Source organism: Hylobates moloch, unplaced genomic scaffold, assembly GCF_009828535.3.
Source record: "Hylobates moloch isolate HMO894 unplaced genomic scaffold, HMol_V3 SCAFFOLD_6, whole genome shotgun sequence".
In the NCBI taxonomy this organism is placed as follows: domain Eukaryota; kingdom Metazoa; phylum Chordata; class Mammalia; order Primates; family Hylobatidae; genus Hylobates; species Hylobates moloch.
In genome coordinates this window covers 82,807,568-82,824,595 of record NW_026652281.1, presented here as the reverse complement: position 1 = coordinate 82,824,595, position 17,028 = coordinate 82,807,568, and positions in this window count along the sequence as shown.

Here is a 17,028-nt window from a genome sequence, read left to right as displayed (position 1 = left end):
TGTAGGTTCTGAGGACAACATTTTGTCAATAGTTTTTGTATATGACACCTTGATAAATACATGATGCTAATATTTTACATGTTTCAGTAAAAATGTATGAGTAGGAATATGTTGATGTATTATTTCTCAAGAAAAAGGTAATTCATCACATCCATCATTTTGTTAATTATTAGGTATTATTCCTAAGTTACTATGTAAAGCCATCTTTCTCGAAACAGGAAGAAAATGTGCTGGAAGAAAAAAGGATAGTGAAAAATTTTAAGGTCTATTTCTTAATTTTTACAACTCAGGTTTTTTCTTTTCAAGCAGATAAAATAATATCTTTAAGCATTAAAATGTGCCCTAGCTCAAGATTGAGATAACTGTAAACATTCCTCCAACATGTCAAGGGAAGAGTTGCGATATGCTCCTATTGTTATAATATCAAAAGAATATTAAAAAAGAAAAAAACTACACTTGTGTAAAATGGCATGTAAGTGAATTTAAGAAACACATCACTGCCCTTTTATAACATTTTAATTGTATTTTAAAGAAATGTTCTCTATTCATTCTAGTGATTAGGCCAACTTGTTTTTCTTTTATTTACTGACAATTATTTATAGGTATTGAGGAAAACAGTTCTACATTGTTTAGTAAGATGCTACCATAAAAATACTCCAAAATTATCATTATTCTGAGGACATGTTTTTTTACTAATAAGAATATGAATTAAAAAATAATTCCTTTGTTGATGGTTATTATTTTTCACTATTAGAAAACTGACAGGGATGGCTGGGCATGGTGGCTCATGCCTGTAACCCCAGCACTTTGGGATGTCAAAGCGAGCAGATCACCTGAGGTCAGGAGTTTGAGACTAGCCTGGCCAACATGGTGAAACGCTGTCTTTACTAAAAATACAAAAAAAATTAGCCAGGTGTGGTAGCAAGTGCCTGTAATCCCAGCTACTTGGGAGGCTAAAGCGGGAGAATCGCTTGAACTCGGGAGTTCCGGAGGTTGCAGTGAGCTCAGATTGCCGCTGCACTCAATCTGGGTGATAGAGTGAGACTCAGTCTCAAAATAATAAAATAAAATAAAGTAAAATAAAATAAAATAAAATAAAAAAGTTTGGCTACTTGAAATTTTAAAATTTACATTTGGCTCACATTTTATTCCAGAAAATTGCCTCCTTTTTAAAATCTCGGGCTGCCTGCTCAAAGGACCAGAAGCCAGGAAGTTCATAAAATCTGAAATTGTTAAATAATCGTTATTATATTCTTTTCATTTGCGAATAGCTATATAACATGTTATTTATAAATGCACATCCCCTTGTACACAGGGTTAAATGCAAATAACACTCCCAGTTGGTCCTAGCTCAGCTCAGGGAGGAAGCCCTGCCTGAAAAGGTTGCAGCCCAGGTTGTCACTCTTTCTTCATTCAGCCCAGTGTCGGGTCAAATCTTCTGTCACTCAGGGACTGAAGGGGCGGGCCTTAAGCGTTATCCAGTCAGAGACTCTAAACTAGGAACAGTCCAGTAAGACGCGCAGCTGGAAAGTACAGGACGGCTTCCGGGATTTGGCGGGTCCTTTGTCTTTTCCTGCAGCCAGAGCTTCTGGTCTCGTCTACACTGCTCGGTGTCCTCCGCTTCTGGAGGCCCAGTCTGCGTGGCTCTGTGACCTGCAAGTATTGGGAGATCCACAGCTAAGACGCCAGGACCCACTAGGAAACCTGGAAATGGTGAGAGTACCGGGTCCGACATCTCCAGAGAGGGGGAAGGGGCTGGTTGAAAGCTGTCGGAAGTGGCTGTAGCGGGACTCAGGCCTCCCAGCAGTCAGCTCCAAAATCTGAGGCGCCGAGTTCACCTTGGTGCAGCTCGGCCCTCAGTCCCCTTCAGCGTAAGGTGGCGGCTGGACGGACAGGCGGGACCCCGGGCGTCTTGTCTCTTCCCTGCGCAGTGACCGTGCCCGGCCTGGAGCCCTCTCTGGGCAGCTCTGCACCCACCGCGCTGCATCTCTCCCGCATTGTGCAGGGACCACGGTAGGGTAGTCAGGGGAGAATCCTGACTCGGGGTGCGGGGTTCATAAATCGGAAGAGCTTTTGGTCCCTCTTTTCTCTTATGAAAAGTGTATGGCAGTCACCGCAAACATGTTAATTTATTCAAACAGTGGTTCAAAAATTGTAGAGCACCCAGCTATGGTTTGTAGTTTGTGGTCCATGGGAGAGGGTTTAAGAGAAGACTTTTATAAGGTGCATGATGAAAAAAACCCCACACATTAATCGGTTAGGTACAGTTAGGTAGTTTGTTTGTCTGAGATGGAGTCTCGCTCTGTCGCCCAGGCTGGAGTGCAGTGGTGCGATCTCGGTTCACTGTAAGCTCTACTCCCGGGTTCATGCCATTCTCCTGCCTCAGCCTCCAGAGTAGCTGGGACTACAGGCGCCCGCCACCGCGCCCGGTTAATTTTTTGTATTTTTAGTGGAGAGGGAGTTTCACCGTGTTAGCCAGCATGGTCTTGATCTCCTGACCTCGTGATCCACCCGCCTCGGCCTCCCAAAATGCTGAGATTACAGGCGTCAGCCACCAAGCCCGGCCACATTTAGGTAGTTTCTTAATTTCCACTCTGAGGGTACAAATTGCCTGGTTATGCAATCAGAGGTTACTTGGCAGTTTATAGTTGGTTAGTTCTGAATGTTGTTTCCCCCAATGTAGTAATTTACAAAAAAAAAAAAATGCTGAGTTAGAATTTTTTTTTTAAGTCAAAATCCAAAAACTAGAGCCACAACAGTCTCATTGCCTGCCACTTACTTATTTTCACACTCCACCAGGGAATGGTTTTCCCTGCCTTTTTCACATGCGTCCCAAGCAACCTCTCAAGTTAACCCCCCACCACCCTGCATTCCTTCTTCCTAACTCTGGCTTGCAGTAAAATACTAAATTTTCAGTTCTTTTTGATATTCCCAAATGCCAATTTCCCCTCCCTAATTCACATTATCAACTATTTGTCCTTTAGTGTACATTTTAGGTACCGTATTTTAATTAATCATTTTTTAAAAATTAAGATGGAGTCTCACTTTGTCACCCAGGCTGGAGTGCAGTGGCGGGATCTCTGCTCACTGCAGCCTTTGCCTCCCACGTTCAAGTGATTCTCGTGCCTCAGCTCTTGAGTAGCTGGGATCACAGGCGCGTGCCACCACACCTGGCTAATTTTTGTAGTTTTAGTAGAACTGTGATTTCACCTTGTTAGCCAGGCTGGTCTGGAACTCATGACCTCAAATGATCTGCCCGCCTTGGCCTCCCAAAGTGCTGTGATTACAGGCATGAGCTACTGCACATGGCCATGAATTAATCATTTTTTGACAAAGTATTGGATGGGGCTTTTACAAAGATGTGTTTCAAAAATATTTCCCCTGAGAACAATTGAGAAGAATAATCCCCTGACGCTATTGTTTAAAAAAAAAACCAAAAACTCTGTCTCTCTTTTATCTTCTCCATGTACAGAGGTCTTATCAGAATGTTTTTGGATCAGGATTTCCCTTTGGAAACTTTTGGGATTATTTGCTTTCAGCCATCCTTGAGTTTTTCCTGGTCTTGGGTTTCAGTATTGTTTTGGGATAAATCAAGATACCCACCATGGTTATGTCTGCTAGAGTGTCTAGTAAATATCAGCTCCTGGGTTATCTTCTCTCATAGGAAAACCTGAGGTATGGAGTGTAGCCTCTCAAGAAAGCAGGTGGATGCCTTAGGGCTGACAGGAATCTCTTAGTATACTTAGTTTTTTGAAAAGCTAACCCCTTGAGACATTAAAACTGTTTTTACCCAACCCAGCTTACATTTCTTGGAGACACATTGCTGGTCAGCCAATCAGATGCTGGTGTTGAGGGAAAAACATAGAAATAATTTCTGCCCCCTGGATTTTTTTAAGGGGACAGAAAAATAGTGAAATAAATATAGTTAAAGAAAAATAGTGAACAATTTGTGAAAGAAAATTATGGCATCCCAAAAGTCAAAAACAACCTGACCCCAGTGAGATGGTGCAAGAACTTAGAAAGTAAAACGCATCTGGGGCACTCACTGGGGCATACGTAGTGCAGTGTCTCCTGAGAGGGTGGTTATTGAGCACTTCATTGAGCAGGATGGGGTGGGGGAATCTCTCAAGTGATTGAGTGGCCTTACTTGACACATGAGTAAGGCATAGTTGTTTTTTAATCAGTGCTGCCACTCTCTAGGCTTATCACCTGTGAAAGATTTGTTCACTTATTTGGGCCTCAGTTTTTAATTGTAAGTTGTATTGTATTAGTAGGGCTTGAAAGGTAAATATATATATATATATATATATATACACACACATCTATATCTATCTCTGCAAATGGCATAAAAGAGGTGGGTTTCAGAAAAAAATTAATATCTAATCATATATTCCATTTGTTAAATATTCTCATTTACCTTTTTCTTTCCCAACGTTGAGTTTTGAAATTTTCTCAGGTGTGTTTTTTATGGCTTGGTGAAGGAAAAGAACAGGAAAAAATCTTCCATTTTGGCTGTAGAAAATGAATACATTTCCACAAGAAAATGTGGTAGATAACTGAGTTACATAGATTCATGAAAACATTAGTTCCTCTTCTTGCAGCGTACATTTGTGACAGCGACTATCTCTGTTCTATATCTCTTTATCTTGATTTCTGAGTTTCATGCTAAATTTTATTATATGAAACTTGGTACCTCCTAGAAGTGTTCCCATGTGACTAATTGTTTACTACATGATTTTTAATTGAAATAATTCAATAATAACATTTATTGTTTGAAAGGAATAGATACTTTTGGTTTTCTTATTGAGGTATGAAATGTAGACACCTTAAAGTTTCCTTCCTTTGTATGAATACTGTGTTTCAGTACTTTTGTTGGATTTTACAGTTTGAAAAGCCAGGTGAATAACTCTGAGATGAAAATTAAAGCTTGAGCCCATGTACTCTGAGCTAAGGCTAATATTGAGCCTGCAAAAAGAGGCTATTAAAGGCCCAATTAGTTCTTTCTGGGGAGCCTCCTGTGCAGGTGTCTCAGCCTGCTCACCCCAGCCATGGAAGAAGGCTTTATACTGAGAGAAGCTTCAGAGCCCTGGAAAGCTGGGGGTACACAGGCAGATGGAAGGGAACTGGGAAAGTCTTACTGAAGATGAAGTTGTTACTGTTCTGAGGCAATTTCTAGATTTTGTAAAATAAAGCAGTTAGATTTAAGTAAAAAATAAAAATTGAATTCCAAAGGAGTATTGCAACAGGAGGAAGTACCAACTATAAGAGCTATAAAGATTGCAAAATTTACGCAGACAAGGGCTTTCTATCATAGGGAGGAGCAAAGCCCATTAGAAACAAGGTGCGAGGGGAATGGCAAATGGAGGGTGAATAATCAGATTTTAGGTCAGAGAATGTTTTACCCTGAAGTCAGCATGTTCTTAGCAGGAACATAAAATACATTTGTATATTGACTCAGACTGAGGGTAGCTCAAAGTTCAGAAGGCTGTGAAAAGGAGATAAACTTAAGTAAAGTTTGATTAAGAAGTATTTTATTTTGACCACTGAAGACAAATTCAGCTGATTTTTTTAAGAGAAAAAGAAGAAAATGTGGAGAGCCTGTTTCTGGCTATGTGAACGGTAAGAAAAGAGAGCACCATCTAAGTCATTATGGGAAGGTGTTTCTTTCCACGATCTGTTCCTGGAGCAGGAACACAAAGGATGGAGAATTTTATTAATCACAGCTATTCACCTGGATTATCTATGTGCTTCATTTCCCCCCACCTTTTTATTTGTTCTATACATTTCTTCCATTTGACTTGTCCTGGGTTGTATCTTTTTTAATAAACTGGTAAACATAACTACAGTGTTTTGCTGAGTTCTGTGAGTAGCTCTACCAAATTATTGAACTTGAGGGAGATTATGAAAGTCTCCAATTTTTAAACAGTACCTCGGAAGCATAGATGGGCTCGTGGGGTTTGTGACTGGCATCTGCAGTAAGGACAATGTTGTGGGACTGAGCCCTGAATCAGAATCTGTGCTGACTCTGGGTGGTGTCAGAATTAAAATATTAGACAATGAGTTGGTGTTGGAGAATTGCTTGGTGTTCAGCAAACTTTACAGAATTGATGCCAGAAAAAAGATATCACAGAGGCCTGGCCTGACTTGGAATGGAACTCTGGGTGTCCAGGAATGGTAGGTTCTGCTATCCTGCACACAGGCTGTCACACTCCCCATTGTCCTGTGATTCCATGTCTCCTCCCAGGGTGAGAGAAGATTGAAAAGTTAGAGGAAAGGAGTTTTGATAGCAGACCCCCTTTTCCCACAGCTGCCACCACGAGATTTCCACCCACTCACAGACATACCCACTAGACATGATGTGTCTACACCCCTCCCAGGACTAGACACCACCCTTAGGAATTTCACCAGAGTATTTTATCCTAGTGTTTCTTGCCAAAAACCTACTAAAGTATCTACAAGTCTCCTGGCATATCCCCACCCCAAGACACTGAATCTGCAGCAGCAAGCTGTTTTCTCCACCAGCCTAGGGTTCTGGACCATCTGTTTATAATCTCATCTGCCTGTATGGACACAGAAATAAACCAGAGTACAGCTCCACCTGGGCCACTATCTGTAGCACAAACCATTTCTTCCACCTACGTTGCACTCTCCCCTGCCCATGTATTTTTTTCCTTTTAACTTCTGTTTTTGGATCAGGTGTACATATGCAGGTTTGTCGTGTAGGTAAAATTGTGTCATGGGATTTGGCGTGTTTATTATTTTGTTACTGAGTTACTATAGAACCAAACAGGTGTTTTTTTCTGATCCTCTTTGTCCTCCCACCCTCCACCCTCAACTAGACCTCAGTGTCTGTTGTTTCCGTGTGTCCATGTGTTCTTCTTATTTAGCTCTTACTTTTAAATAATAACATGCATTTGACTTTCTGTTTCTGCATTAATTTTCTAAGGATAATGGTCTCCAGCTCCATCCATGTTGCTGCAAAGGACATGATCTTGCAATTTTTTATGGCCGCATAGTATTCCATAATGTTTATGTACATATTTTGTTTTTATTAAATCTTGTTTTATGTTATTTTACTTTTTTGGAGAAAGGGTCTCACTCTTTGTCCAGGCTGGAGTGCAGTGGCATAATCTTGGCTCACTGCAGCCTCAACTTCTGGGCTTAAGCAGTCTTTCTACCTCAGCCTCCCAAGTAGCTATAAGTACAGGCACACACAACCATTCACAGCTAATTTTTGGTTTTGCAGTTTTTATAGAGATGGGGTTTTGCCTTGTCGTTTAGGCTGGTTTTTAACTCCTGAACTCCGGCCATCCACCTGCCTTGGCTTCCCAAAGTGCTGGGATTACATGTAGAAGCCACCATGCCTGTCTATACCACATTTTCTTTATTCAGCCTACCATTGATTGGCATTTAGGTTGATTCCATATCTTTGCTATTTTGAATATTGCTGCTATGAACATGCATGCACATGTGTCTTTTTGACAGAATATATTTCTTTGGGTACATACCCAGCAATTATGAAATTGCTGGGTCAAGTGATGATTTTGTTTTTAGTTCTGTGAGGAATTACTACGCTGGTTTTCACAATGGTTGAACTAATTTACATTCCCACCAGCAGTGTATAGGCATTCCCTGTTTTTTTACAACCTTGCCAGCATCTGTTATTTTTTGACTTTTTAATAATAGCCATTCTGACTGGTGTGAAATGGTATCTCACTGTGGTTTTTCTTTGCATTTCTCTAATAATTAGTGATGAACATATTTAAAAATATGAGTGTTAGCCACAGGTATATCTTCTTTTGAAAAGCATCCGTGCATGTTTTTTGCCTACTTCTTAATGAGGTTGTTTGGTTTTTTTCTTGTAAACTTGTTTAAGTTCTTTACAGATTCGGGATGTTAGACCTTTGTCAGAAGCGTAGTTTGCGATTTTTTTTTATTCTGTAGTTTGTCTGTTCACTCTGTTGATAGTTTCCTTTTCCGTGAAGAAGCTCTTTAATTTAATTAGGTCCCATTTGTCAAATTTTGCTTTTATTGAAATTGCTTTGGTACCTTCATCATGAAATCTTTGCCAGTTTCTATGTTTAGAATGGTATTTCCTAGATTATCTGTCAGTGTTTTTATTTTTATTTTTTAACAACTTTAAGCTTTACATTTAAGTCTTTAATTCATCTTAAGTCTTTTTTTATATATGGTATAAGGATGGAGTCTGGTTTCAATCTTCTACATAGTGCTAGCTAGGTATTTCAGCACCATGTATTAAATAGGGATTTCTTCCCAAATTCCTTTTGTCAGCTTTGTGAAAGGTCATATGGCTGTAGGTGTGTTGCATTATTTCTAGGCCTCTACTGTGTTGCATTGGTCTATAAGTCTGTTTTTTTTTTGTACCAGTACCAGGTTGCTTCAGTTACTGTAGCCCTGTAGTATAGTTTGAGGTCAGTAATGTAATGCCTTCAATTTTGTTCTTTTTGCTTAGGATTGCCTTGGCTATTTGGGCTTTTTGTTTGTTTGTTTTTTTTTTGGTTCCATATGAGATTTAAAGTAGTTTTTTTGTTTGTTTGTTTTCTGTTAAAAATGTTAACAGTGGTTTAATAGAAATAGCATTAAATCTGTAAATTTTGTTGGGCAGTATGGACATTTTAATGATGGATGTTGATCTTTTCTATTTATAAGCATAAAGTGGTTTTCCATTTGTTTGAGTCATCTCTGACTTCTTCAGTCAATGTTTTGTAATTCTTGTCATAGAGATTTTCACCTTCCCTGGTTAGCTGTATTCCTAGATACTGTGAATGGGATTGTTTTTGATTTGGCTTTTTGTTTGGCTGTTGTTGATGTACAGGAATGCTACTGACTTTAGTACATTTATTGTGTATATTGAAACTCTGCTAAAGTTGCCTGTCAGTTTAAAGAGCTTTTCTGCTGAGACTGTAGGATTTTCTAGATATAGAATTATGTCATCTGCAAACAGGGATAGTTTGACTTCCTCTCTTTCTGTTTGAATGCCTTATATTTTTTCTCTTGCCTGATTGCTCTGGCTAGAACTTCGAATTCTATGTTGAAGAAGAGTGGTGAGAGAAGGCACTTTTGTCTTCCTCCAGTTTTCAAGGAGAAATGCTTCCAGCTTGTTTCCATTCAGTATGTTGGCTGTGGATTTGTCATAGATAACTCATTATTTTGAAGTATGTACCTTCAATGCATAGTTTGTTGAGGGCTTTTAACATGAAAGATGTTCAATTTTATTGAAAGCTCTTTCTGCATCTATTGAGATAATCTTGTGATTTTTGCTTTAGTTCTGTTTATGTGATTAATAACATTTATTAATTTGTGTATGTTGAACCAATCCTGCATCCCATGGATAAAACCTACTTGAACATAGTGGTTTAGCTTTTTGATGTGCTGCTGGATTTGGTTTGCTGGTATTTTGTTGAGGATTTTTTCAGCAATGTTTATCAAAGGTACTGGCCTCAAGTTTTCTATTTTTTGTTTTATCTCTGCCAGGCCTTGGTATCAGAATGATGCTGTTCTTATATAATTACTTGGTGAGAAGTCCCTCCTCAAGATTTTTGGAATAGTTATAGTAGAAATGGTACCAGATTTTCTTTGTACATCTGGTAGAATTCAGCTGTGAATCTGTCTGGTCTTGGGCTTTTATTGTTTGGTAGGCTATTTATTACAAATTCAGTTTTGGAGCTTGTTATTGGTCTATTCAGGGACTCAATATCTTTTTTGTTCACTCTTGGGAGGATGTATTTGTTCAGAAATTTATCCATTTTTCTAGATTTTCTAGTTTGTGTGCATAGAGGTATTCATAGTAGACTTCAATCGTTATTTGTATTTTTGTGGGGTCAGTAATAATATCTCTTTTGTCATTTCAAGTTTGGATCTTCTTTCTTTGTTAATTTAGCTAGTGGTTTATTTAACTTAGAAATTTTTTTCAAGGATTTAACTCCTAGATTTCTTAATCTTTTGTGTAGTTTTTACTGTCTAAATCTCTTTCATTTCACATCTGATTTTTGTTACTTCTTGTCTTCTGCTAGCTGAAGAATGGATTTGCTCTTGCTTCTCTCATTGTTTACTGATGATATAAGTTGTTAAACTGAGGTCTTTCTACCTTTTTGATGTGAACATTTAATGGTATAAATTTTCCCACTAACACTGTCTTAGTTGTGTTGCAGAAATTCTGTTACGTTGTATATTTGTTCTCATTTGTTTCAAAGAACTTCTTAATTCCTGCCTTAATGTCATTATTTACTCCAAAGTCATTTAAGTGCAGGCTGTTTAATTTCCATGTGATTGTATGGTATCAAGTGGGTTTTTTGTTTGTTTGTTTGTTTTTGAAATGGAGTCTCCCTCTGTTGCCCAGGCTGGAGTGCAGTGGCACCATCTCGGCTCACTGCAAACTCTGCCTCCTGAGTTCAAACAATTCTCCTGCCTCACCCTCCTGAGTAACTGGGATTACAGGTGCGTGCCACCACACCCAACTAATTTTTGTATTTTTAGTAGAGACGGGGTTTTGCCATGATGACCAGGCTGGTCTTGCACTCTTGACCTCAGGTGATCCTCCCTCCTCGGCCTCCCAAAGTTCTGGGATTATAGGCGTGAGCCACCATGCCCAGCCCAAGTGGGTTTTTTAAATTGAATTATATTTTTATCAAGCTGTAGCCTCTGTGTGTGATTAGTATGATTTTGGGATTTTTGAATTTGCTGAGGATTGTTTTATTTCTGATTGTGTGGTCAATTTTAGAGTATGTGCCACATGGTAATGAGAAGAGTGTATATTATCTTGTTTTTAGGTGGAGAGTTTTGTAGATGTCTATTTGGATTATTTGGTCAAGTGTTGAGTTTAGGTTCTAATATCTTTGTGAATTTTCTGTCTCAATAATCTCTAATAGTGTCTGTGGGGTGTTGTAGTCGACCACTGTTATTGTGTCAGAATCTAAGTCTCTTTATAGGACTCTGATAACTTGCTTTATTCATATGCACCCATGGACTTTTTCTAACACTTTTCCTCTTCAGCCTTTTATCCCATAAACATTCTTCCAAGTGCACCATGTGCCGAGAGTTACTCCTTAGATACCTGAATCCAGTGTTTACTAAAATTCAGATGTCCAAGTGTTCAAGAACATGTCCAGAGACCTGGCTGCTTTAGGAGAAAATATAAATAAGAGATAAGTGGCTTTATTCTCCTATCTGAAAATCAGGGAGGATATTGTGTTCATCTCCCTTAAAGCATTTAGTTTATATGTAGGTTTTTTCTGTGCTTTTTTTAAAAAAATGTGTAAATAATTGTAACAGCTAAATAAGCCTTTTTTCATTCTTACTGACTCAAGATTGTATTCATTTAGGACCTCAGATTCATTGCTTTTTATTTTTGCTTTGGCAAAGGTTTATGTTTCTTTTCTTTTCTTTTTTTCTTTCTTTCTTTCTTTTTTTTTTTGAAATAGAGTCTCACTCTGTTGCCCACGCTGGAGTGCAGTGGCACAATCTTGGCTCACTGCAACCTCTGCCTCCCAGGTTCAAGCAATTCTCCTGTCTCAGCATCCTGAGTAGCTGGGATTACAGGTGTGCACCACCACACCTGGCTAATTTTTGTATTTTTAGTAGAGATGGGGTTTCACCATGTTGGCCAGACTGGTCTCAAACTCCTGACCTCGTGATCCTCCGGCCTTGACCTCCCAAAGTGCTGGGATTACAGGCGTGAGCCACCATGCCTGGCCCATGTTTCATGTTTTTAGTCTTTTAAAGTAGACACAGATTTGTTTAGATTAAAGCTCTTTGTAAGAGCACACAAAAGTTGAGCACAAAGATAGGATTAAATTTAGCATTGCAGAATGATAAAGACTAAAAGATACTAAGTTTGTTTGATGGGAAACTGGTTACCCAAGGTAATTATTGAATATTTGCAGGCTGAAGTATTTACACTGCAAAAGCAAAAGCAGCTCGGCATATAAACTGAATAGTGTACTTTGGCTCCTATTTATTACTTTATAACAATTAGCATAGTTAGGTGTAGCGTTTGTAGACACTATGCGTTTATATAAACAGTATTTTTTACAATAGTATGAATATAAGGTCACAATATTTACTTTGAATACTTTTTTTTTTTTGAGACCGAGTTTCGCTCTTGTTATCTAGGCTGGAGTGCATTAGCACGAACTCACCTCACTGCAACCTTTACCTCCTGGGTTCAAGCGATTCTTCTGCCTCAGCTTTCTGAGTAGCTGGGATTACAGGCGCCTGTCACCACACCCGGCTAATTTTTTGTATTTTTAGTAGAGACAGGGTCTCACCATGTTGGCCAGGCTGGTCTCGAACACCTGACCTCAGGTGATCCACCCGTCTCAGCCTCCCAAAATGCTGGGATTACAGGTGTGAGCCAGCATGCCTGGCCTGAATACATTTCTTATATAGTTATTTTAATATTGTTATTAATACTTTTGAAATATAAATTGTCTTAATTGAATTATGGTTACAGACAATTTTTTAAAATCCTACATACATTATGACTACTACATTAAAATTATTTATACTTAGATATTTATATCTAGTATCCAGAGTAAATTTACTACCAAATTGTTACAGGAGTTATTAGTCTGACATGCTTATTAATTTATCCAATAGGGATAACTATAGGTAAGCATAAGTTTAGTGTCTTTTATTTCACTAAATTTGAATGCTGCTATTACAAGACAAATAAACACAAGTGATGTGGCCACTCAAACACTATAATAGCTCTTCAGTTAGCTATGTTCCAAGCTCAGATATATTCCACTATATGAATAAAGTCAAATTCCAATTCTTCATCAAAAAGTGCTGGTGGAAATTGTCAGATGTATTCCAATATAGACCCCCCCCATTCAATGTCAGGAGATGAGAGAGCACCAGAGATAAAAGAGAAACTTATAAAATTCTGCTGAGAATTTGACCCGTTTCTTCATAGTGCTTATGTTTCTCATGCTGAGAGTAGCTGTACACTTTGGGTGTTTAGAGAGAAATTCCTTTTAGGAAAATACTTTCTGGCTGACTTAATCTTCTATGTAATCTGAGTTTTTTCTTAAGATGCTTTTAACTTTTTTTTCTCAATGTAATCTTGCTTAGACTGAAAGCTGTTTTTCTCTTTAATGCTTTGTGTGTCTTTCAGAAGTCACATTAGTATTGATGCTGTCTGTGAATGAGGTGGGTGGTCACAGTGAGAGCTCTTGGATCTGTCTCTATCTGGACTCATGCTAGAAATCCAACAGTATTTTTTTCTATGACACCATTATAAATGGAAACTGAGGCTGAAACACTGCTCCTATTCCCATTATTTTGAAGCTACAGTTCTACCTGGGAGGCCTGTAGGCTCTCCTCCTGCAGCTCAGGCTTCACTCTCTAATGTGGCACTGGAGTGCTGCTTTGGCAGTTAAGGTTCATGTAAGATGTGAGCTGCCAGCTGTAAGCTCTGTGCTGTGAGCTGTGCCCGTGTGTTGGATGGTAGGAGTCAAGAGAGGACACTAGCCACCAGGAGTGGGCAAGCAGGAGTGCTATAGCCTAGGAAATAGAGAGTCATTGCTTTAAAATATAAATAGCCAAAAAGGTAGCACCCTATTCAACCATTTATGTCAGAGAGTGAGAACCTACCTTCAGCAGGCACCTGGCTTCAAGTTGCAAAATTGCCTTCTGTCACGAAGATATGAAAAGTTTATTTTGTCATTGACTATAACCAATTAGCATACATGGATGGCCACCGTAATTACCAGGTGAATTTAGAATGAACTATGTGTGACATGGTGCTATACGTTCTTCTACTTGTGGACTAGTTATGGTGACTGTTTTTCTGTCTTTGCAATCTCTTAAGCAGATTAACTTTTATGTATGTCACGTTCTAGTTTAATTGTGTAATAAAAGTTTTTTCTCTTTTCTGTTATCGTGTAGTTTCTCTGGGGCTGAAGGGAATTTTTCTCTTAAGAATATTTCCCACACGCTGTCTAGAATTACTAGACATGATATAAATATATAAGGTGCCAACTAAGCTTTACTCTAGCAGGACTTTCCCCCTCAGGCTTCCAGTAAACTCATAATTGTGCTGCAAAGTGCATGCTGTCCCCTAAATATGCAGGCAGAATTGTGTCTCTGCCTATTTGCTATTTATAGTCTTGTACAGTCACTTCTAGAGAGGCTAGATCAGATTTTTACAAACTTAACAGGGCAGCAGTCAATCATTTTACCTCTTTTAGTGACTCTTGTGTTTTCAGACCTGAAACTAATTCACAGATCATGGGACCCAAAAACCCAATCAGAGTAATGACATGTAGACATGACACTCTCCACTTTCCCCTTCCTCCTCTTGCTAAAATGCCCATGAATTTCCTCTTTATGCCCACAAAGGTGCAGGTAACATCTGTTGCTGTTCCAACAATCCAGGACCTAAACCTGCAGCTCCATATTCTGAATCTAGGTCTTGAGATTTGGGGGAAAAAACCTTTTATTTAAGGAATACAAATTCTTTCAGTTGTCAAACTCGGACAGTAAAATTAGAGCACAATTGTGTCTTTTTTCCCCTTTAAAGCATATTCATCTCTTAAAACTGTTCGCTGTTGCCATTTGTTGCTATAAATTAAACTATTAATGTCACACTGGACACTGTAACCCATACCCTAAACCTTCACAATGTATATCCAACCAATAATTAATGTTATTTCTGTAAATAAATAAGAATTTTTGTATCAGCCCACTCTCTGTCCTTTTTTTTTTTACCTTTACAAATCCACTGGTAACTACTGCTCAATAAAGTGTAGATACCAGGCAACTTGAATCTTTGCTGCCAGGTTACAGTCCTCATGTTTGGCCCAAATAAACTTGTCTACTCATATTCTTGTTTCTTCAGCTTTTTCCTTTTAGGTAGACATATCACTTAGAATGCTAGGGCAGCCCATATGAGGGGCTTTTTCCTTTGATTATACTCCACTTGCTGTAACACCCAAGAATGTAGAGCCAGGTTGATCCCACCTAGAATCTGCACCTAAGTTCTGGCCTCTGCCTGGGCTTACAAGACAGGGTTAGACTTTGGATTGAAAATGTACAGAAAACCAACAAGAGGCATTTTCTGCATTGTGAGATGTCAACATTGACATCTTAAAGTTTCTTTTTGAGAGTATGGCTCTTTGAGCTTTTCAGATCTCATCCAGTGACCTGCTATAGTTATGTGAGAGGCTCCAGGTGTAAACAATCTGAAGGGAAAATCTCCAAGTGTAAACAAGCATCTTACGAGTGAGAGATCAAGACCACAGAGTATCCACAGCATGATCACAACTATACCTACCTGTAAAATGTGATTCTGGAGTACAGTATTCTCCTTCCTCTTACCTAAGAGCTAGCTAGTCAGGACAGGTGATCCAGGTTCTGGAGCTCCACCAGGGCAGTTCCATTTTCTATTTAGAATCAGCCTGAGTTTCTCGTGCCTGGCTTACCATTGGGCCATCAGCCCAAGCTCACCGAAAACTCTCTCACGATCAGCTGGGTGTCGCTGAGAAATTTGAGGATGTCCAGAGCAGAATTGGGTCAGTCAGACAAGAGCAGTTAATTCTGCTAAGTCTCAGTGTAAGAGAAATGAGTCAGCCTGTGTTTGTTCCTCCCTTCATAAAAACTATATCTTTGGTTGGTAGCCAGATGAGAGTTTCTCCAACTTCCTGGCAGTTGGGTGAAAAACGAGATCTAGAGACTCAAACAGATAAAGTAATTTTTTAAATTTTTTATGGCCATTCAAAAACTAGTTGAAGCAGTCATGGTTCTTACCATCCAGGAATCTTTAGTCTAGAGTAGCAACTGGATACATTGTTGAATTAAGCATCATATGGTTGGTACAGTGAATAGATGTGTGCAAAAAACCTTAGGCTTTACTTGGGCCACTTTATATTTTTGTGACTTCCGATACCATCTTAAGAGATATTTAGGGACAGAAGAGTTGTTATTATTATTTGTATTTCTGTTACCTTGCTAAGAATACATATTTATCTTCTACTGAAATTACCCTAGGAAACCTAAAGAGATTTGTTCAAATTACTTATTAGTTTATGTTATAAAATTGACAGGGCAGTGGCCAAAAAAGATTAAAATTACACAAACCCTGGCATTTAAGTTTCTCTTAGGTAAACTTAGGAAAAACAGAACTGGAAGTACCCCTGGAGGCATAGAGAGTAGAATTCTACATAGGGTCCTCTCCCTGACCCAGTTTTGTTCAGATTCACCTTATTTGGGGGCTTTATTTATGTCTGGCCCCACCGTGGAGTCTTGTCTCACAGAACTGATTATGAAAAATCAGAGTTTTGGGTGGTGAATCCTGCTACCTTTCTAGAGCTGTTATGCAAAATTTCCTGAAACCCAGAAGGAGATAAATGGAAAAAATCAAGTATGTACTTTAAGGTCTTAATTTTTAAAGTTTCTATTAAAACCAGTGCTTGCAGAGACATTGCATTTAGCAACTTGTTTTCTATTCCTTCAGACGCAGTAGTTGCTCCACAAGTCACAAGAAAGTAAATATAAATACAATAAAAATTTTGCTGAACTACATTAACCTCTTCCTTTCTGTATCCCTCTCATCTGTCTATATTTAGCTTTTACTCTATACAGTTTTTAAAAACCAATGACTGAGAAACAGAAAAGTAAATAAAAATGGTGGGCCCTTTATCTTAATAATGGGAATTATTAGACACTTAGTACCAACCCCCGGGTGTTATGAGGATTAAATCACTTAATATATTATTCCCAACACAGTTCTCTGTAACATACTCTTGATCACATAGTACTTGCTTAATAAACATTGCATTAGTACGTGTGTACATGTTGTTTTCCAAATGCAGACTCATTCAGACATTGCTGCCTCCTATTTTCTCTGTAAACTTTAAAGAGCCAGCAAAGAATATGATATTGTAGGATGGAGATTGGTTGTCTTTATTTGTACCAAAATTATTTGTGTTGTGACAAGAGTGCTGAGTGTAAGGGATTCTGTGCTGTGCCTGCTTTCTCTAACTAATCTAATGAGGAGCCCGGGGG